The following is a 22,881-nucleotide window of genomic DNA, read 5'->3' on the forward strand; positions in this document are numbered from 1 at the left end:
CTGAGCCGAGGTCAGACGGTCAACCGACTGAGCCACCCAGGCGCCCCACATTCAGCCTGTTTCTTGATAGTAATGATCATTTTTAGTTATGAGCAGGGTAGATAAATTAAAAATGGCTATTAGACATTCTTTTTAAAAAATAATTACATGATTGCATTTATGGTTATGTCAGATGGTGGTCCATATTCTACTTTCAGGAAGAAAGTCCATAGGCTTCCCTATTGAGAATTTGTCAGTGCCATGGCCTGGTGAAACCTATGGAAAAAGATACTCTTCTTTCTTTAGGATATCTGAGAATGTTCTTGACTATTTAACTTTTTTTTAAAAAACAGTTTCACCCTTTACTATTTTTTTTTAAAGTTTATCTATTTTGAGGGAGAGCGAGAGAGTCTGGCAGAGGGGCACAGAAAGAGAGAGAGAGAGAGAGAGAGAGAGAGAGAGAATCCCAGGCAGGCCCCACACTGTCAGTGCAGAGGCTGAGGCAGGCTCAGTGTGGGGCTCGAGGCTCAAACTCACAAACCTTGAGATCACGACCAGAGCTGGGATAAAGAAATGCTAAACTGACTGAGCCACCCAGCTGCCCCTGGACTATTTAACTTTTGAGTTATTATTATTATTATTATTATTATTATTATTATTATTGTTAAATAGGCTCCACAGTGGGCATGGGGCTTGAACTCAGGACCCTGAGATCCAGACCTGAGCTGAGATCAAGAGTCAGATACTTAACCAACTGAGACACCCAGGCACCCCTAACTTTTGAGTAAATAAAGATGCACTAGTAACTTAAAAAAAAATGTTTTTAACATTTATTTTTGAGAGACTGAGAGAGACAGAATATGAGCAGGGGATGGGTAGAGAGAGTGGGAGATACAGAATCTGGAGCAGGCTCCTGGCTGTCAGTAGAGAGCCTGACGCGGGGTTCGAATCCACGAACTGCAAGATCATGACCTGAGCTGATGTTGGACGCTTAACCCACTGAGCCATCCAGGCGCCCCATCAACTTTTTTAAAGTAAGCTCTACGTCCAGTGTGGGGCTTGAACTCATGACCCTGAAATCAAGAATTGCTTGCTCTACCCACTGAGCCAGCCAGGCCAAGCCTGCACTAGCAATTTTATAGTGAAACAGTTTGCAGGTCTGGGGAGAGAATTTTGGAGCAAATGGAAATACAGAATAGTTAATTTTCAGACGCTCTATAGATTGACTTATTTTAGTTAGATACATAAAATGTATTTATAGCTTTAGTTAAAATGATCCCCTCTCAACACAATCACCTTGTTTTATTTTCATGGTAGCTTTTACCACTGCTTGGTATTTTCTTGTTTCTTTGTGGTCTTTCTCCCCCCACTAGAATTTAAGCACTGTGAGAGCAGGGACTTTGTGGTTTAATGCTGTAACCTTTGTGGCTCTAAGTTGGTAGAGCATACACTTCTTTTTCTTTTTAGATGTTTATTTATCTTGAGAGAGAGAGTGAGCGCGCAAGTGAGCGTGAGAGCATGTGCGCGTGCTTGAAGCAGAGAGGCAGAGAAGGAGGGAGAGAGTCTCAAGCAGGCTCTGCACTGTCAACACAGAGCCCGACTCGGCTTGATCCCATGAACAGTGAGATTATGACCCAAACTGAAATCACGAGTAAGATGCTCAGCTGACAGCCACGCAGGTACCCTGAGCACGCTACTCTTGATCTTGGGGTTGTGAGTTTGAGTCCCATTGGGCGTGGAGCCTACTTAGAAGAATAATATTACTTTATCTGGATACTGATAAAGTATTTAGAAGTAAATTCAGTCCTAGTTGTGAATGTAACTAAACTTCTGAACTTTCAGAAATCACTCAGGGTGTTTTGCTTTTTGTTTTAAATCTGAGAAGTGGAAAAAGTTTTGAGATCTGAGGAGCCTTGTCAGTATTACTATAAAATACAAGAAATTAGAGGTGAGGCTAAAAAAAGACTCCAGTCTCCAAAGTCCATTAAATAAATGTTGTGCTGTATGTAACTATGTCTGAGCTCATTATCTGAGTTATGACTATTAGCATATTTTCTTCTGATCAGTTTTATCTTCAAGTTAAGGTAAGCTTTTTCTGTTAAGCATCTGATTTGGTACATTTCCAAACTTAGCTTCTTTTGCAAGTTGCAGAAAAGAAATGTGAAAAAGGTGAGAAAAGAGTAGTTAGAAACTGTATTGCTTTTTTGCCACCATCTTGGAGGAGGATCAGGGGAGGGGAGTTATGTTTGCTTGCACTTTATTTTCCAGTGTTGAACATATTACCTAATATCGAATTCCAAATGTACTGCTCATTATGTGTGTTAATCAAGTGTAACAGTAGCGATGATTCCACCATAGTTTCAGTGCATTGTAGAGTTTATTATAGCATTTTCAGTATGTCCTCATAATAATTCTTTAGAGGGGGGGAAGTCTTGTGGTATTTATGCAAATACTTTACACATGAGGAGTTAGCCTTTCACAGGTGCCAAACATGGCCCAAGGTCACACAACTAAAATTGGCAAAATAAACTCTAGAATATACATCTTGTTTCCTGGTTTCGTGTTCTTTAGAACCATAGAATTTTAGATCAGGAAGAAGTTTTAAATACTCTTAATCTCATATATATATATATATATATAAATTATGAAATAATTTAGCATTACAAAGCTAATGTGCCAGTATTCCAATCCAGCTCTCATCCTCAGATTGGTTCTGTATTGTTTCTAATCTTCCATGTCTTTGATCTTGGAGATATGTATGCTACTGAATGAATTGACTAGCTGATAGCAAAGGTATTTGGGTTTCTTAATAGTTTTCTGGTTCATGTGTATACTTGTAATGGTGAATAGCTTCCAAAAATATTTGAATGTATTTTGAGGCATCTTGGAATAGTGGAAAGAACATAAGCCTTCGAGCAAAGCAAACTTGTTGGAATCTTAGGACTCCTTTCCTCAACTGTTTGACCTTGTGGAAATTACCTAACTTCTTTGTTTTTTCATCTGTAAAATGGACAGGATATCACCTACCTTAAAATAAAGATAGCGTATTATGTTAAGTTTCTGACACGTGGGATATACTCTGTTAACATTACTTTACAAAATGTCACATACAAAACTTTTTTACAGTATAGAAAGGAACAGCTAAGATGAAAAAACAAATTTGGGGGCACCTGGCTGACTGAGTTGGGAGAGCATGTGATGCTTGATCTTGAGGTTGTGAGGTTGAGCCCCACATTGGGTATAGAGATTACTTAAATAAAACAAAATTTGGGAATGCATTTATAGCAAATACGACCAAAGGTTTTATATTAGAATTCATACAAATTGATATAAACAACTATTGTCATCTTAAATGTTAGTGGACTTGAAGGTTTTAATAATATTACTACCATTTACTCAGTCTTAGTGAAGTGCTTGACAGCTGTCACTTTAAATCCTTAGGCAGTAACCATGCAAAGAATAGGTGCAAATCTCCCATTTTACAGATAGCCAAAAATCGTAAAAATGTACCTTGTCTCTAATCAAGAGCCCTGGAATAAATGTTGATCTACTTGGATCTAATAATGAGAAAATCAGGAATAATTCAGCATAAATCTATATGTATATAGGAAGCAGTGTTATAATGAAATAGTGGAGTCAATCTTAATGTCTAACAATAAATAAATAGGTTATAGGACATCATATCTGGTGGAATTTCATGAAAACATTAGTTTTTATTATGAATATCACAGAGGTGGTAGAAGTGCATATATAGATGGAAAATTATGCACTATTAATCCACTCTGTGTTTACAGTTTTGAAAAGATTTACATCTAGGCATTTATGCACACATATATAGACAAAGCCTGGAAAGAAAAATGAAAATAAGTGATTTATCAGGGTAATGGATGCTGTGTGATTGTTCTGAGTTTCTTAAAGGTAATTTTGTGTGTAATTTTGTGGAAACCAAGGTAATAATGCTTCCTGTGTAGTGTACATTGAAGAACATTGCCCTTAAACTATCAGGGGACTTGACCTTGAGGACATGGTCCAATATACTGTACCTTCTACCTTCGGGGGACTTTAATACTCTCAACTACTGGTGTTTTACTTTTTTCTTCCAGTAGACTTTCAGCACACATTATCAGTCAACCTATTGTATTTTACCGTGGAGTTTCAGGGTTATTCTTCTTGAAAATCATAGCTACAATAAGTAGACCTACATATATTATATAACTATTTTTTCCCTTAATGGATTTATTTGAGATTCTTCAGCTTCTTGGTGAGATGAAAGAAGCATGCTTATTTAAGCCCCAGATATATGTCTGTCCCACTGCAGTATTATGAGGGAAACCATCCATTGTAATCTTCTATGCCCATTGCCTTTTGTGGAGCTTGTCTTGTCAATCAGCAAAGCAAATAACTTCACTGCTCTCTGCCTCTCAAATTACTTCATATATTTTATGGTTGATATATTTTATGGTATGTGTGTTCTTTTCTGTTTCATTGCTTCCGTAAAAAAGACTGGTTGAGGTGTTAGTTTTGATTCCTTCTCTTTTTCCATTCATCTGTACTACAAGACACAGTGCACCATTGATTCTTGTATTTCTCATTTATATACTGATTTTAAAAGAAGCTTGTTATAATTTACTTGTGTAAGGGGCGCCTGGGTGGCTTAGTCAGTTGAGTGTCCGACTTCAGCTCAGGTCATGATCTCACGGTTTGTGAGTTTGAGCCCCGCGTTGGGCTCTGTGCTGACAGCTCAGAGGTTGGAGCCTGGAGCCTGCTTCTGATTCTGTGTCTCCTTCTCTCTCTGCACCGCCCCCCCCCCCCACTTGTGTTCTGTGTCTCTCTGTCTATCAAAAATAAATAAATGTAAAAAAAAAAAAAAAGATTTTACTTGTGTAAATAGTATGATGGTCGTGGCGGTTTGAGAACTTACTTACCAGAATCCTTTTTCAGTTGTTTGCACTTGTGTTCCAGTTAAGGGTATTACTGTTAAATTGATATCCGCTGCCTTCCCCCAATGTGTATGCTTGTGCATGCACCCCTCTGATTGGTTTTAAATTTTTTTAAGTTGATTTATTTATTTTGAGAGAGAGAGAGAGTGTGTGTGTGTGTGTGTGTGCGCGCGCGCCTGCGTGCAGGGGAGGGGCAGAGAGAGAGGGGGAGAGAGAATCCCAAACCAATTCCAAGCTCTCAGGGTGGATTTGTTTTAAATTAATATTCAGGGAGCGGTGCCTGGGTGGCTCAGTGGGTTAAGCATCCAACTCTTGATTTCAACTCAGGTCATGATCTCACTTCCTAAGTTCCAGCCCTGCATTGGGATCTGTGCTGACAGCATGGAGCCTGCTTGGGAATCTCTCTCTCCCTCTCTCTCTGCCCCTCCCCTACACATGGGTACATACTCTTTCTCAAAATAAGTAAATAAACATTTTAAAAAATATTCAGGGAGTGAAATCATTGAGAGTTCTCTGTACTGTGATTCTTTGGAATGTTCATATTTCTTGTATCATGTATTTTACACAACCATTGTTTGGAAAATTTACAGGTTGTGTTGCATGGTCTTCATGTCTTCCAAGGATTTAAGAAGGATTTTTAAAATGTTTAGAGCAAATTACTTTGAAAGAAGGAGTAACTGTTGTATAAAAATAATGATATCTACCCATGGTAAAAATTCAGTACAAAAGAGGCGTAACGTGAAAAATTCCAGTGTCACCATTCCCAGTTTCAGAAGTAACCACTGCTAATAGTTTCTTTGGATCCTTCTAGAAATTTTGTTAAGCATAAACAAATTGGATCATATTTGAAAATTGTGGTCTATGGGGTACCTGGGTGGCTCAGTCGATGGAGCATGCAACTCTTGATCTCAGGGTTGTGAGTTCAAGCCCCACATTGGGTGTAGAGATTATTTAAAAATAAAATCTTGGGGGGTCCTGGGTGGCTCAGTCAGTTAAGCGTCTGACTTCAGCTCAGGTCACGATCTCATGCCTCATGAGTTCAAGCCCCACGTTAGGTTCTGTGCTGACAGCTCAGAGCACGGACCCTGCTTCAGATTCTGTGTCTCCCTCTCTCTCTGCCCCTCCCCCCCTCAAAAATAACTAAACATTAAAATAATGTTTAAAAAAAGTCTTAAAAGGAAACATATGTATTGGTCTGTAATTTGTTCTTTCTACTTGATGACACTATCCTAACATTTAATAATATCAGCACATTTTTTAGCAGTATATGCTTTATGAATCTAATTATCCATCATGGCTTTTAAAAATGCACATTTTTTTCTGGGAGTACATGTAATTTAGTGTTTTTTTTTTTTCTTCCAGAAAAAGTGGTATTGTATTATTCTCTATACTAAGTTCGCCTAAACAATTTTTGTTGTGTGGGAAGTTCATGGGGATGTGATTTAGGGCATACCTTATTCCCAGAAAAGAACTTTATTATAATGGTGTCTTTTCAGTGTGAATTGTGTATAAGATGCAGTTTTTGTCCTCAAAGAGTCCACAGTCTGAATACAGAAGGTAGCTAAGGAAACAAAAACATTAAAATATAGGATCATTATTGTAATGATGGAAACTTGTGTAAAGTTTAGGAATAGAAAGAGGTAGTGATTATCTGGAAAAGTTCAGGGAGTGTGCCTTACCATAGTGATTGAGATTCAGTAGAAGTTTATCAGGGCATTCCAAACCAGCCAGCCATCCCCCTCTCCCCCTCTCCTTACACATTGTAGTAGTATCCAACTGCTCTTAGTTCCCTTAAACATACCACGCCGTTTGATGCCTACATGTTTCTTTGCTTGAGCTTTCTAATGCCTAGAATATTCCTGCACCCACTTGCCAGCATAACTGTGTATGTCCTTCCAGATTTAGATTGGGGTCACATGGGAACCATATCTGAGCTCCTTTTTCCTAGTTAAGAGCCACTTCTTTGTGCCCTGGGGCTTCCTATGCATATCTATGCCAGTGTACTTTCAGTATACTTAATTGTGTAATTGCTTGGGTGACACCTTCACTGTACTGTAAAACTCATTTGCAGGGGTGTGTGTGTGTGTGTGTGTGTGTGTGTGTGTGACTGTTTTATGCATCCCCCCATATTTTATTATGAAAAATTTACAATATACATAATTGTACAGTGATCACCCATATATCCATCACTTAGATTCTGTCTTTAACATTTTTTTATAATTGCTTTGTCAGATACCATCCATCTAGCCACTGCTCCCTTCTATCCATTGATGACCTTTTTTTTGGTGGGATTTCAAAGTAAGTTGTAGGGGCACCTGAGCGGCCCAGTCAGTTAAGCATCCGACTTCAGCTCAGGTCATGATCTCATGGTTCGTGGGTTCGAGCCCTGCATGGGGCTCTGTGCTGACAGCTCAGAGCCTGGAGCCTGCTTCAGATTCTGTGTCCCCCTCTCTCTCTGCCCCTCCCCTGCTCGCTCACTCGCTGTCTCTCTCTCTCTCTATCTCTCTCTCTCTCAAAAATAAATAAACATCAAAGTAAGTTGTAGACATTAGTACCTTTCTACCCCTAAAGACTTCAGCATTATGGTCATTAAATGGAGTCTGTGTTTTATTTTCATCCTTTTTTTACATTTTGAAAATTGTACCTGTTATTTTTATCAGGGCTGTCACAGTGCTAATATAGAGGTGCTTAGTATTTGAATTGAAATCCTTAATTTTGTGCATTTAACTATATATTGCACTTGAAAGGAGCGATTTATTAAGGGCTGGAGTAGAGAGAATTTCATAGAACAAGGGTAATTATTATGATTATTAGAATAATTTATAATTTAAAGGCTGAAATAAATGCTAGGTAAATAGAAAAGGGTAATTAGGAAATGGATTTGGGGATAGAGTGGGGAGGACTAGCGAGGTTTGAGAGGATGCCAGGAGCTGATGTTAGAAGCTAGGGTTTTAATTGGGCTTTACAGAATGGTTCTAGGTTGAGCAGAAGAGGGTGGTTATGGTTACAGACTGGAGAAACAGAGATGGGAATGAATAACTTTCATGGAATAATGAGACCAGCATTGTAATTGGGATTATAGGTTTGTTTTCAATAATAAAAACATTAGTTTCTGGTCTTTGCCGGATCTTCTCAAGATTGGGAAGTGGCTTGTGTAACAAGTGCTCAGAGATTATCTTGTATTTTTCTTAAACTCACAGCTTAAAAAATAAACTCTTTTTATCTGATACTTTTTTTCAATTAAGTAAGCTTCTGTCTTGGGTTGTTCAGACTTCAAAAAACAGGCAGCGTCTGGTATTTCCATAGAATATAGAAATTGGAAGGAGGAAGATCCCAGTGGCAAATGAAGCCTATATGGAATAAACTTCTGGAGATTTACAATCTTGATTAACTTAAATTTGGGCAATATCTTATAGAAAAGACCTATTTCCTTCTTGTGGAAAGAAGAGTGGTGTGGTGACCACCGGTGGCTTCAACTCTGGGAAGCTTCTTAAGGACATTTTGGGGAAGTGCATTGAGCTGTGGGTTTCTGGCATTTGAGTGAGTAAGGTTCAGATGATTAAGTGGCCCAAGGCAGGAAAGGGGAAGTGTGTTTGTTTCTCTTCCCAACTACTCATGCCTTCTCAGTCTCTAAAACTGGGTCGTTTTGTATATTAGAGGTTGCAGATTCTATGGCTTACAGCAGCTTTTCTTAAAGTGTGATATGGACCCATCTGTGTAGGGGATTTATAAATAATACAGATACCTGAGACTTTAATACAGATTTACTGAAGAAGTCTCTTGGTGTGGGTCCTGTGACCTTGCATTTTAATAAGCATTTTATATGATTCTTACGCAGTTGGAATTTAAGAGAATCACTCTTATACATAGACGTTTCCATTATTTATTTATTAAGTGATCACCTGTAGACACTATGGTGGGGCTACTGCTCCCCTTCAGAAAAGTACAATTATAGGGTGGCAAATGCCTATTTGCTTTATAATATGATTGATGGTAAAATGCAGCTGTTGTTGATTTTCTGCTGCTCTAGATTTTGCTAGAGATCATTTTGTGTACACAATTGTAAAGAAACAATCGTTTTTATTGCATGTATTGATCATGGTGTGTAAGATATTTCGGCGTTTTTTCTATGTAATTGTTTTAAACATTTAAATACAGAGGAAGGAAACCAACACCTCTCTTATATTTGAAATGGACTGATTCAGAAGACTTGAAGAGCATAATCTCATTTATGTTCTGAAGATATGGTATGTGAATTAGCCTAACAAGATACCCATCTGTCCCATCTATTTGTGAAGCAAATATGCAAAGACAGGTTCAAGCCCCAGATTTCTGCCTCTTACTATCTGTATAACCTTGGGCAAGACTCTTAACCTTTTAAAAAATATTCAGTGTTGATGAGTGTTTACGGAGAGTTGATGATGTGTTGTAGGAACCATGTTATGACATTGCTTAAATATTTTGATAAAACTTTTGGTTTTACCATGATGTGAGGGATGTTTTGGGTATGATACAGAAATAACGAGGTGAACAGGAAAAAATCCTTTGCAAACTTTTTTTTTTAGCGTATTTGGTGACAGATAAAATGTGCAGATCACAAAAGAAAATATGTAAGGAGGGTCTGTAGTGCATCCAAGAAGCATGGAGAGTGGTGAGCTAGCTTAAGAGGGGATGGCTGATCTCAAAAATCTCAAGTGCAAAAGATAATGTCCTTTGTGGGTGGCAATGGTGAGCAGGGTAGAAGATAAAGCTTTGGTAGACAAGGTTTAGTCAGACTAGGAGAGATGATAGGGTTGTATATAACAACTATTGCATTGCCTGAGAAAGGGCTGTATATAACAACTATGGCATTGCATGAGGATGCCATATTAGCAGGAAGTGATCTGTCTGTGGAAGCAGTGGAGAGAATCTGTGGCTTCTCAAGCCTGAAAGACTATCCTGACACTTAAAGAGATTTTTGAAGTTGGCAAGAAAGAGGTCATTAGCCTGGTGTAGTCAGTCTTTCTCCACATCCTGTGCCCCTGGCAAGCAGTGATCTGTTTTCTGTCCATAGTTTTTACTTTTCTAGACTGTCATGTAAATGGAATCCTACAATTAATAAGTAGTCTATTGAACCTGGCTCCTTTCAGTTAACATAATGCATTTGAGATTCAGTGGAGTCATGTGTATCAAGTTTGTTCCTTTTTACTACTGGGTAGTATTCCATTGTATGGGTGTAACATAATTTGCTTATCCATTCACCAGTAGGATTTTTGGATTGTTTTTCTATTGTTTAGTGATTAATGAATCACTTTGAAGTTTTATACTTTCAGGTTTTTACACTGACTCTAGCATTCATTTTGAGTTAATTTTTGCATATGGTACGAGGTAATCGATAAGTAACTTCTTTTGGTATATGGGTACCCAACCTTTGAAAAGGACCTTTCTTCATTGAAATTCCTTGGTAACTTTGTCAAAAGCCAAGTGACCATTTGTGGTGTGGGTCTGTTTCAAGTTTGTAGTTCTGTTGGTCTCTCTTGATCACCATTTGCACTGCCTTGATTATTGTAGCTTTATATGAAGCTGTGGTATAATGTATAGTGGGAGTCCTCCAAATTTGTTGTTTCAAAATTGTTTTGGCTGTTGTAGGGGCGCCTGCGTGGCTCAGTCAGTTAAGCGTCTCACTTCAGCTCAGGTCATGATCTCACGGTTCGTGAGTTTGAGCCCTGCTTCGGGCTCTGTGCTGACAGCTCAGAGCCTGGAACCTGCTTTGGATTCTGTGTCTCCCTCTCTCTCTGCCCCACGCCTGTTTGCACTCTGTCTCTGTCTCTCAAAGATGAATAAACATTAGAAAAAAATTGTTTTGGCTGTTGTAATTCCTTTGCCTTTTCACCTAACACAAACCATGAGACAATGACCTGAGCCGAAATCAAGAGTCAGACACTTAACGACTGAGCCACCCAGGTGCACCACCCCCCATACTAGGATTTTAATTAGACTTTTTAAAGTTTTATTTTGGTGTAATACTAGAGTCATAAGAAGTTGCCAAAACAGGAGAGAAGTCCCATGTATTTTTCACTCAGTTTTAACCAGTGGAAACATCTTGCAGAATGATAATACAGTATCAAGACCAGAAAATTGGCATTGGTGCAACCCATAGAGTCTATTTATTTAGATTTTTACAGTTATATGTGCACCCATTTGTGTGACAGTGTGTTTATAATTCTGTCCAGTTTTATCACATGTGTAGATGAATGTAACCATCACCACCAAGATAACAGAACTGTTCCATCATCACAAAGATCCCTCGTACTACTTGTTTATAGTTACTTTCATCCCCCTCCATCACCTTCCTCAATTCTGTCCCTAATCCCTGGCAACCACTAATTTGTTTTCCATAATTGTGTCATTTTGGAGACTATTATAAATGGAAATGATATAGTACATAACCTGTTGAGATTAGCTTTTTTTGCTCAACATAATTGTCTTGAGTTCTGTCCAAGTTGTTGCATTCCAGTAGTTAAGTCCTTTATATTGCTGAGTCATATTCCATGGTACAGATGTACCACAGGTTAACCATCGACTCATTGAAGGAAATTTGAAATTAGTGTTCATGTTAATTTGTATTAGTTTGCTAGGGCTCCCAGTACCAGAAAGTGGGTGGCTTAAACAATGATAATCTATTGTTTTGCAGTTCTGGAGGCTAGATATCCCAGAGCATGGTGTCAGCAGGGTTGGTTCCTTCTGAGGGCTGTGGGAGAGAGTCTGTTCCATGCCTCTTCCCAAACTTCTCATAGTTTGCTGGCAATCTTTGGTGTTTCTTGGTTTATAAAAGCATCACCTTGGTCTCCTCCTTCATCTTTTACATGATGTTCTCACTGTGTGCATGTCTGTCTCAATTCCCTTCCCTATTAATTTTTTTAAATTTCTTTATTTTTAAATGTTTACTTATTTATTTTGAGAAAAAACATAAGTGGGGGAGGGGCAGAGAGTGAGAGGGAGAGAGAATCCCAAGCAGGCTCCACACCATCAGTTCAGAGTCCGAAGCAGATAATTTTTTCTCTTACACTTAAACTCTTGATTTTTGATACCATTACACTTAAACTTTTGATTTTTAATACCATTAACCTGATTACTTATTTGCTATCCTACAGGAAAAAGAAAATAGCTTTGGACGAACATGATCAGTATTATAACAAATGATAAAACTATTTAAAATTTTTTTGCCTTAACATTAACATTTATTTATTTTTGACAGAGCACGAGTGGGGGGGGAGGGGCAGAGAGAGAGGAGGGACACAGAATCCGAAGCAGGCTCCAGGCTCTGAGCTGTCAGCACAGAGCCTCACATGGGGCTCAAACTCACGGACCACAAGATCATGACCTGAGCCAAAGTCAGATGCTTAACTGACTGAGCCACCCAGGCGCTCCACAAATGATAAAACTATTAAGTAAAGTTTAAATTTTCCTTAGATTTCATTTTGTCTTTGGAATTCATCACACTAAGGATGTTGTGTTGTGTTTTGGAATCTTAGTATAAGCACTTTCTCTGTATATTTGTGTTATTTATTCAGTGTACATGATTAAGTTTATTTTTCTAAATTTTTTCAACTTCAGGCATTTCAGAAATTCAGTTTCATGTCTCCAATAGATAATTCATTTTCCTAAATCAGAAGTTAAAATTCAACATAGAAGGGCATACATAGAAGTCTCCAGAGACTCCTGCCTTCTCTATTCTTTCTTTTTTCTTTTTCTTTTCCTTTGGTAAATATTATTTATTTATTTATTTATTTTTTTGAGAGAGGGCGAGCACGAGTGGGGGAGGGGCAGAGAGCATATATCAAGCTGACAGTGTGGAGCCTGGTGGGGGCTTGATCCCATGATTGTGACCTGAGCCAAAATCAAGAGTTGGACGCTTAACTGAGGAGTTGGTCCTCCTCTATTCTTTCTTTCATCCCCTTCCCCTCACAGGCAACCTAAAAAATGTTTCTTGTCAATCCTTCCAGTATTTCCTTCTGGGCAGACAAACACATCCATGTATACATTCTTATTTTACCATACTATCTTGAAAGTAGTATACTAGTCAAAATAATTTGTTACATGGGAATGCAAGCTGGTGCAGCCATGGTAGAAAACAGTATGGAGGGTCCTCAAAAAACTAAAAATAGAACTACCCTATGACCCAGCAATTGCACTACTAGGCATTTATCCACGGGATACAGGTGTGCTGTTTCGAAGGGACACATGCACCCCCATGTTTACAGCAGCACTATCAACAGTAGCCAAAGTGTGGAAAGAGCCCAAATGTCCATCAATGGATGAATGGATAAAGAAGGTGTGGTATATATATATACAATGGGGTATTACTCGGCAATCAAAAAGAATGAAATGTTGCCATTTGCAACTACATGGATGGAACTGGAGGGTATCATTCTAAGTGAAATTAGAGAAAGACAAAAATCATGACTTCACTCATATGAGGGCTTTAAGAGACAAAACAGATGAACATAAGGGAAGGGAAACAAAAATAATACAAAAACAGGAAGGGGGACAAAACAGAAGAGACTTATAAATATGGAGAACAAACTGAGGGTTACGGGAGGGATTGTGGGAGGGGGGATGGGCTAAATGTGTAAGGGGCACTAAGGAATCTACTCCTGAAATTATTGTTTCACTATATGCTAACTAATTTGGATGTAAATTTGAAAAAATAAAAATAAAATAATTTGTTACAGACATTGATATTAGGTGCCAGACCTAACAGAAGAGTTGTGTTGATGATGTCTTCCATGGTGTGACAGTTGAATCTGCCATACTGACCTGAACCATTTCATGATCTGTCTGCAAGTTATGATCAATATGAAGTAGTGAGATAGTTTCACTAGTAACTGTGCTAATGATTAATACAACATTGGAGAAATCTGCTTGTTACTATGTAATTTTAGAAAGAAAATGAGAGACAGATGAAATATAGTTGAATACCTAGTAAGTGGTTATTGCTAGCCAAAGCAAGTGGTAACAGGAGTAACCTATGTGTGTGGGGGTGCACAATGAGTGGGATATTCGGCAAACCTTGGCAGAATAATTTGCAAGAAGCAGTTGAAGAAATCTTTTTCTTGTTTGAAACTTATTAATCAGAAAAGCTGAGCATAATCTCGGATGGTAGAGAGATTGCTTTTCATGATGAAAAGAGTACTTTGAGCACTTTTGCCAAAGTAGTAATAATAGAATAAAATGGGAGATACTTGAATATGAAGAATCTCCTTAGGCATGTTGTTCTCAGATTTTGCTAAATTATTTGGCACTTTTTTTTTTATAAAGTGGATCGTTACACACATTTTTCTATTGAAAGTTTTCTCTTTTTTAATGTTTTTATTTTTGAGAGAGAGAGAGAGAGAGAGACAGAGAGACAGAGCGTGAGCGGGGGAGGGGCAGAGAGAGAGGGAGACACAGAATCCGAAGCAGGCTCCGGGCTCTGAGCTGTCAGCACAGAACCCGATGTGAGGCTTGAACCCACGAACTGCGAGATAATGACCTGAGCTGAAGTCGGACACTCAACCAACTAAGCCACCCAGGCACCCCAAAAGAGTTTTCTAATTGAAAAATTTCTTTCCTTACTAATGACTTCACAGATAAATCATCAGTGCAACAAATTCCATCTTAAAAGTAAGGGTGCAATAACTATAAACCTCTCCAATTTAAGATAGTAGTTTCAAGTTCTCTGCAATATAGTATACTTTCAAGTATACCTAATACTAAAACATTAGTTCTAAGATATATTTTCCTTTAATAACATATCATTCTTAATATTAAATGTGTACTGAGTCATTATTTTGCTTCCTTTTTTAGCATTTAGATAATCCTTTTAGGGGAAATTTTGTAGGATGCTTTAATATATTTGTGGTGGCTTAGAAATAAGGTGGTCTTTTGGTCTCAGTTGCTCTATGAGTTTAAAAAATTCCCATCATCTTAGAGCTCACATTAAGAGTTGGTTTTGTTTCCTTCTTTTTCACCATTGGATGGCATACTCAGGTGGATGAAATACACTTACAGGGATATGGGATATAAAGGCACTAAAAATGGAATAGGTTACAGGGCAAAATGTGGGGGCCCTTTGTAATATCTAGTATCAGTAATCTGTATATGTTTAACATTTTAATATCTCTTCTTACTGATCATCTTCATGAGGTATGCTAATGATTAGCTCCCCCCACCAAATTTAATGGAACCACATGCTACATTCTAGGGATCAGTAGTAACTCCTCTAATTCCTAGTATCATCACATGATGCAATTCTAGCATGTTTAGCCCTTGACTGCAGCCTGCTTGATTGCTGCGAGAAGGTTCTTGTTGCTTTTTTCCAGCTTTAAGTTGTGTGCTGTTTTCTTGTGGGAAACTATGAAACTTGTACCATCAAATTTTATAATTAAATTTTTTTTAACATTTATTTATTTTTGGGACAGAGAGAGACAGAGCATGAACGGGGGAGGGGCAGAGAGAGAGGGAGACACAGAATTGGAAGCAGGCTCCAGGCTCTGAGCCATCAGCCCAGAGCCCGACGTGGGGCTCGAACTCACAGACCGTGAGATCATGACCTGAGCTGAAGTCGGATGCTCAACCGACTGAGCCACCCAGGCGCCCCTCAAATTTTGAACAAAGGAGAGAAACATTGAACATTTATTAAATGGGTTTCAATGATCATTTTTATACTCTGGTTTGTAACTTTAAAAATATAGCTAGGCCTAGCTTACCTTGTTCAGTCTAAGCAAAAAAGTGCTTCCATTTTTTTTTTTTTAAATCTGGATGTTTCTTTGGATCTTTTGCCATAAAGTTACACAAGCTTTGGTTCATTTTTTACCATATTAAAGAGACAAAAAAATCTGTTTGCTAAAGCAAAATACTTTGAGTGTAGGTATAAATTGTTAGCGTCTTATTTATAAAACTACATTTCAAAAGATGTCAATAGTTAAGGTCTGTAGTATGCTTATTCAGTAGAAAGGTGTTCTCAAGTGTCTGGTGATACAATCTTGTGAGACTGTATGATACAAGAGATGCTTACTTGATAAAAGGTTAAAATTTAATTTTATTGTGGTAAAAAACTTAAAATGTACCATCTTCACCATTTTTTTTTGTTTAAAAATTTTTTTTAAAGTTTTATAGAGAGTGCAAGCAAGAGAGGGGCAGAGGGCGAGAGAGATAATCTTTTTAAAATTTATTTTTATTTTTTGACAGAGAGCGCAAGTGCACATGCGTGCGTGATTGTGAGCAGGGGAGAGGCAGAGGGAGAGAGAGGGAAAGAATCCTAGGCAAGGCTCCATACTCAGCGCAGAGCCCCATATGGAGCTCTGTCTCACAGCTGTGAGATCATGACCTGAGCGGAAATCAAGAGTCAGACACTCAACTGACTGAGCCACCTAGCCCCCCACCTCCACCCCCCCCGGCCCCCGCCATCTTTACCATTTTTAAGCAGACAGTTCAGCAATTAAATTGACATTGTTGTGTAACAGATTTCTAGAACTTTTTCATCTTGAAACTCTGATTTAATGATACCCATTAAACAACTCTCCTTTTCCCACTCCCTCCACCTCCTGGTAAACACCATTCGACTTTTTGTTTCTTTGGATTTGACTACGTTAGATACCTCATCATGTCAGTAGAATCATACAGTATTTGTCTTTTTGTGACTGACCGGCTTATTTCATTTAGCATAGTGTCTTGGAGGCTCATGCATGTTGTAGCATGTGACAAGATTTCCATCCTTGTTAAGGATGGATAATATTCTATTGTATGTATATACCATATTTTATTTATCTGTTCAGCTGTTGATAGACGTGGGCTGCTTCCATCTCTTGGCTATTGGGAATATTGCTGCTATGAATGTGGGTATGCAAATACCTGAGAACCAGCTTTCAGTTGTTTTGGATATACACCCGAAAGTGGGGATTGCTGGATCATATGGCAGTTCAGTTAAAAATTTGGGGGGAACCTCCACAGTGTTTTGCATAGCACATGCACGGTTGTACAATCTTACCAACAGTGCACAAGTGTTCAGTGTTTTACACATCTTTGTGGACACTTGCTTGCATGTGTATTTTGGTTCTAGCCATCCCAGTGAGTATGAAGTGGTATCTCATTGTGGTTTTGATTTGATTTTGATTTAGATCCTTTGCCTATTTTTTATTTGGGTATTTGAATTTTTGTTCTTGAGTTGTAGGAATTCTTTATATATTCTGGTTATTAACCTTTTACCAGATACATGATTTGCAAATATTTTCTCCCATTCTGTAGTTTTTCACTCTGTTGGTTGTGTCCTTTGATGTGTAAAATTTTTGATACTGTCTCATTTGTCTGTTTTTTGCTTTCGTTACCTGTTTTTGATCTCCTATCCAAGAAATCATTACCAAGTTCAGTGTTATGAAGCTTTTCCTCTACATTTTCTTGTAGGAATTTTATAGTTTTAGGTCCTACATTTAGGTCTTTAACCTGTTTTTAATGAAATTTTTTATATGGTATGAGATAATGAATGGTTCAACTTCACATCTTTTGCGTGTGGATATCCAGTTTCCCCAGCACCATTTGTTGAAGAGACTGTCATTTCCCTATTGAGTGGTCTTCATACTTCTGTCAAAAATAATTTGAATGTGTATGCAAGGGTTTATTTCTGACCTCTCCGTTCTATTCTGTTGGTCTTTATGTCTGTCTGTGTTTATGGTAGTACAACACTGTTTTGATTACTGTAGCTTTGTGATATGTTTTGAAAGCAGGAAGTGTGATTCCTCCAACTTTCTTTTATTCTAAATTGTTTGGGTTATTTGGAGTCCCTTGAATTTTATGATGATTTTTTCTGTTTTCTGGAAAAAAATGCTCTTGGGATTTTGATAGCAATTTCATTGAATCTGTGGATTGTTTTGGGTAGTATGGACATCTTAAATGATAATACATCTTCCAATCAATTTACATAGGTGTCTTGTGACTTATTTGTGCCTTCTTTAATTTCTTTTTATTTTCTCTAAGACCTTAAGTAATTTCTACACTCAATGTGGGGCTTGAACTCATATCCATGAGACCAAAGCCACATGCTCCACCCACTGATCCAGTCAGGTGCCCCAAGTGTCCTCTTTAATTTCATCCAGAAATATTTTGTAATTTTCAGTGTATAAGTATTCTGCCTCCTTGGTTAGGTTTATTCCTAAGAAGTTTTTTCTTTTGATGCAATTGTAAATAAACTTATTTTCTTAGTTTCCCTTATTGGATTGTTCATTGTTGGTGTATAGAAGCACAACTGATTTTTTTTAAGTTTTTATTTATTTTGAGATAGAGAGACCGTGTGTGTGCACGCAAGCGGGAGGGGGCAGAGGGAAGGAGAGACAGAATCCCAAGCAGGCTCTGCACCACCAGCGCAGGGCTAGATGTGGGGCTCAAACGTGTGAACCGTGAGATCATGACCTGATCCGAGATCGAGTCTGAGTCTGAGTCTGAGTCTTAACCACTGAGACACCCAGGCATGCCGAAGCACAGCTGATTTTGTGTGTTGACTTTGTATCCTGCAGCTTTGCTGAATTTGTTCATTCTAACAGGTGTGTGTGTGTGTGTGTGTGTGTTTGTGAAATTTTTCGAGTTTTCTACATCCAGGATCATCTGAAAACAGATAATTTTCCTTTTATAATTTGGGTGTCTTTTATTTTTCTTGTTTTTTATTTTCATTAAAAAAATTTTTTTTTTTAAATTTTTTTTTTTTCAACGTTTATTTATTTTTGGGACAGAGAGAGACAGAGCATGAACGGGGGAGGGGCAGAGAGAGAGGGAGACACAGAATCAGAAACAGGCTCCAGGCTCTGAGCCATCAGCCCAGAGCCCGACGCGGGGCTCGAACTCACGGACCGCGAGATCGTGACCTGGCTGAAGTCAGACGCTTAACCGACTGCGCCACCCAGGCGCCCCTAAAATTTTTAAATGTTTATTTATTTTTGAGAAAGATGGAGAAATAGTGAGCAGAGGAGGGGCAGAGAGAGAAGGAGACACAGAATCTGTAGCAGGCTCCAGGCTCTGAGCTGTCAGCACAGAGTCCAGTGTGGGGCTTGAACCCACGAACCGTGAGATCATGACCTGAGCCGACCTCCGATGCTGTCTTTAACTGACTGAGCCACCCAGGTGCCCTTAATTGCTTTTTAAAAAATGTTTATTTTTGAGAGAAAGAAAACAAGTGGGGAAGGAGCAAAGAGAGGAGGACAGAATCTGAAGCAGGCTGCACACTGCAAGCAGACAGTCCGATGTGGGGCTAGAACTCATGAACTATGAGATCATGACCTGAGTCCAGGTCTGACATTTTAACAGTCGGAGCCACCCAGGCACGCACCCCTCTTGCTTAATTGTTTTGGGTAGGACTGGTGATACTATGTTGCATAGAAGTGGGGAGAGTGGGCATCCTTGCCTCATTCCTGATCTTTTTCTTTTTTCCAATGTTTATTTTTGAGAGACAGAGACAGAGCATGAGTGGGGGAGGGGCAGAGAGAGAGGGAGACACAGAATCTGAAGAATCTGAAGCAGGCTCCAGGCACCGAGCTGTTGGCACAGAGCTCGACGGGAGGCTCGAACTGTGAGATCATGACCTGAGCCGAAGTTTGACGCTTATCTGATTGAGCCACTCAGGCCCCCCCCCCTCCCCCCCCCCCCCCCCCCCCCCCCGCCTCATTCCTGATCTTAAAGGGAAAGTTTCAGTCTTTAACAGTAGGATATTAGCTGTGGGCTTTTCATTAGTGGCCTTTGTTTTGTTGACTTTCCTTCTATTCCTAGTTTGTTGAGTGTTTTTATCATGAAAACGTGTTGAATTTTATCAAATGCTTTTTCTGCATCAGTTGAGATGATTATGAATTTTTTTGTCCTTCATTCATTTTGGTGCATTGCAATGATTGATTTTCATATGTTGCACCAGCCTTGCATTCTAGGAATAAATCCCATTTGGTCATGTTGTATACTATGTTTAAGGTGCTATTGAATTTGGTTTGCTAGTATATTTTTAAGGATTTCTGTATTGGTGTTCATCAGGGATGTTGGTCTGAGGGTTTTCGTAGTGTCTGTCTGGCTTAATTTAACTTTTAAAATGTCGTTTACATGTTTTAGTCTTTAGGAAAGTTTAAGGTTAGAATTTAAATAAATTTAGTTTACATATGTATGACTCTTCTGTCATTGTCATTGTGTAGAATTAACAAATGAAGAACCAACCTCTTAAATCTGAAATAAGAAATGGGAAGTATCCATACTGGTTTATAAACTTCATTGTGAAAGCATATTTGATTTCTGAACTTCCAATATAAATATAATTCAAGCCTATGAATTGTATACTGTGGGTGTCAGTAGAAAGGTTAGCAGTTTATATCAAGTGGATGCTAATGCTAGGTATTTTAACAGGTTGTTATCTAACCAGAAATAGAAGGCACAAAAAATATTAAATATGTAGCTTGTATGTAGTGTTTCCTGGTCATACTAAAATGACAATATTTTTGTGCTTACTAGTAGTAACTGAAAATATACATTTTAGATTAAAATTTCCCATTATCCTCTATAGAGTGGTTTTGCTTGTTTACACTTTGCTTTTATTGTTGTTTGTTAACTGAATTGTTATCTTAGTTACAGTTGTATCTCCATATTCCTGTGACTTATTAATAAACACTCAGTATTTCATTTAGATACTTTTTTTGTACTACCTTGAATAAATAAATGAAAGTTTTGATATAATCCGAGAATATGTGAGATAAAAATGTGGATTTCCCTTGAAATCCAGGTAGGATTATCCTTATTTTCATTTACTTTGCTATCACATCTGCTTTGCTATCTGTTGCTTGAAATCTGCCAGTGAGCTAGTGGTGCCCAATGTGAAGTGGGTTTGATGGTGATAATGTACTGTGCTTATACTGTATACCATTTATAAGTATTTACACATGAATTTAGCTCATGGTTGTAAATTTGGTTTTCAGATCTAGATATTCATTTATATCAGCTAATTGGGTCTCACCTTTGAAATGTTGATAGCCACTACACCCAGTTGTAATTATCGCTGTTTATTCATGATGTCTTAACATACAGAAAGTTCTGTCAGTGGGGGCATATATATATTTTTAAATTAACTCAGTGTCGAAAGGTAGGTATGGTATTCTGGTATAAGTTAGATGAAGAGTGAGCATTGATAGTATTTTTAAAAATTACTCATGATTTAGCTATTGACCTTGGCAGACTGAGATAAGAGTTTAAGGTGATAGTTTATGGTAAAACAAATATTCTGTTTTGATGTTTAGCTTGATATTTATTTTGATATTTATCTGTTTTGATATTTATTTATAAAAGTCAACTGCAGCTTGTTAGGACACACTGGGGAATCAGCAGACTTGGAATTAGATAGTTGATACATGTCCAGTATATCAGGTATGATATGATATCCAGTGTCTAGCAGCAGCCAGTGCCGGTATGGTAGATAGATGGGAGGACGATGTGGCATTCAGATTAGGGCATCTGGAGAGACAGAGATGCTGTTTTTAGGGTGGGTTTTGGGCAGGAATCCAGTTCATGGGATGGGGTTGGTAGATAATTTATAGCAAGAACAAAGCAGGGTATTGATCCTGGGATGACTCAGACACAGGGTACAACTGAGTACAGGGTGAAAGAGTAGTGGGTCTGCAGGAATAAAGCAGAAGCTTTTTCTTATCTCCCTCCCCTTCCCCTGCCAACACCCCCCCTCCCCCAACTGGTAGTACTCATTTGTTGCAAAGTTGAGGAGTGGCATGCTAGATTTTCTACAGAAATCAGAATCGATGGTCAAGATCTGGGGCAAGCAGAATATGTAGGTTGGGTCAGGTGATTCTAATTGTGTTTAGCACTGGAGTCATATTTGGAAGGTATTGGGGAATGTGGGTAGACAAGGAAACTAGCAAGATTGCTGAGCACCTACTATCACATACTTAAAAATAGGAGAGGAACAGGTGGATGTTTCCAGTTCTGTCTGGCTTTAGTTTCTGGCAATGTGTAGTGATAGCATATCTGTGTAGACTGTGCCCCAGCTTGCTCCTTCCCCTCTTCCTGAAGTAGAAGTTGTTTCTGAAGTGTCGTGGCATTGTGTTCAGTTTGTCTACTTATTTGAGAAAGTCCTTTTACTTCTGGCCTCCCTCTTTCCTTCTGTATATTGTTTTTTAAGTTTGTAAGGGCAGATACTTGACCTATCATACAGTTAATTAGGAAATGTAGGTGGGGTCATTAATTCTCTGAAGTGCGCAGATTTCTTCTAGTCCTACCGTTTCCAGATTACCTTTTCCTGTGCTAAAGCAGGTGCTTTCAGTAGAAATTCTTAAGGACTCCATCTAGGTTTATGGAAATGAAAATATATTTGCAAATGATACACGTGGTAGCTACGATATGAGTATGCTATCAAGAAATGTTTTGGTTGAAGTTTTGTTACTGGTCTGGGTGTACATGATCATTGCTTGATTTGTCATTCTTTACACCTTGTCATCTCCTTAGAAGACTATAGCAGAAATTGGGGAGATAAACAGAGGGAAGAAAAACATCTTTTTGAGCAAGGAGAAATCTTTTTTTAAGAAGGTTATTAATCATTAAAGGGACAGTAGATTTTCTTCTTTTGAAGGTAAGTATTTACGGTTAGCAGTTTTTTGGTGAGCTTTTCATTTCTTGCCCTATGTACTCAAAGTTGCCACGTATCATTTGACATAAGGAATGATAATAACTTTCCTATTTTGATTAAGTGTTCTGCTGCAGGAACTAGTTTACCTTTTAACATTCATGACCTCAACCTAAATGATAGACTCCTGCCAGTTGGCTTCTAAGAAAGTAGATAGGCCAATAAAAGCATACCTATGTTCATAAAGTTTTTGGGGGTGCCTGGGTGGCTCAATTGGTTAAGCGTCGGACTCTTGATTTTGGCTTGGGCCGTGATCTCATGGTTTGAGTTTCAGCCCTGTGTGGGGGCTCCACCCTG

At 38.4% G+C, this 22,881-nt stretch overlaps 1 protein-coding gene across 5 annotated transcripts in view; it reads left to right on the forward strand.

Annotated features, from left to right (window-relative positions):
• Positions 1-22,881, forward strand: part of STAG2 (stromal antigen 2) — a 139,551-nt gene that overhangs the window by 22,742 nt on the left and 93,928 nt on the right. The window contains exon 1 of one of the 5 annotated variants that reach the window (XM_047081920.1): positions 22,435-22,530. The exons of the other annotated variants lie outside the window; for them this stretch is intronic. The gene's annotated coding sequence lies outside the window, so the exon portion shown is untranslated. Of the gene's footprint in view, positions 1-22,434; positions 22,531-22,881 lie in introns of those variants that run through there. 5 annotated transcript variants of the gene reach the window in all.

Source organism: Lynx rufus, unplaced genomic scaffold, assembly GCF_022079265.1.
Source record: "Lynx rufus isolate CCGP_SWC_20201006 ecotype Redwood Valley unplaced genomic scaffold, mLynRuf1.p SCAF_19, whole genome shotgun sequence".
NCBI classification, from domain to species: domain Eukaryota; kingdom Metazoa; phylum Chordata; class Mammalia; order Carnivora; family Felidae; genus Lynx; species Lynx rufus.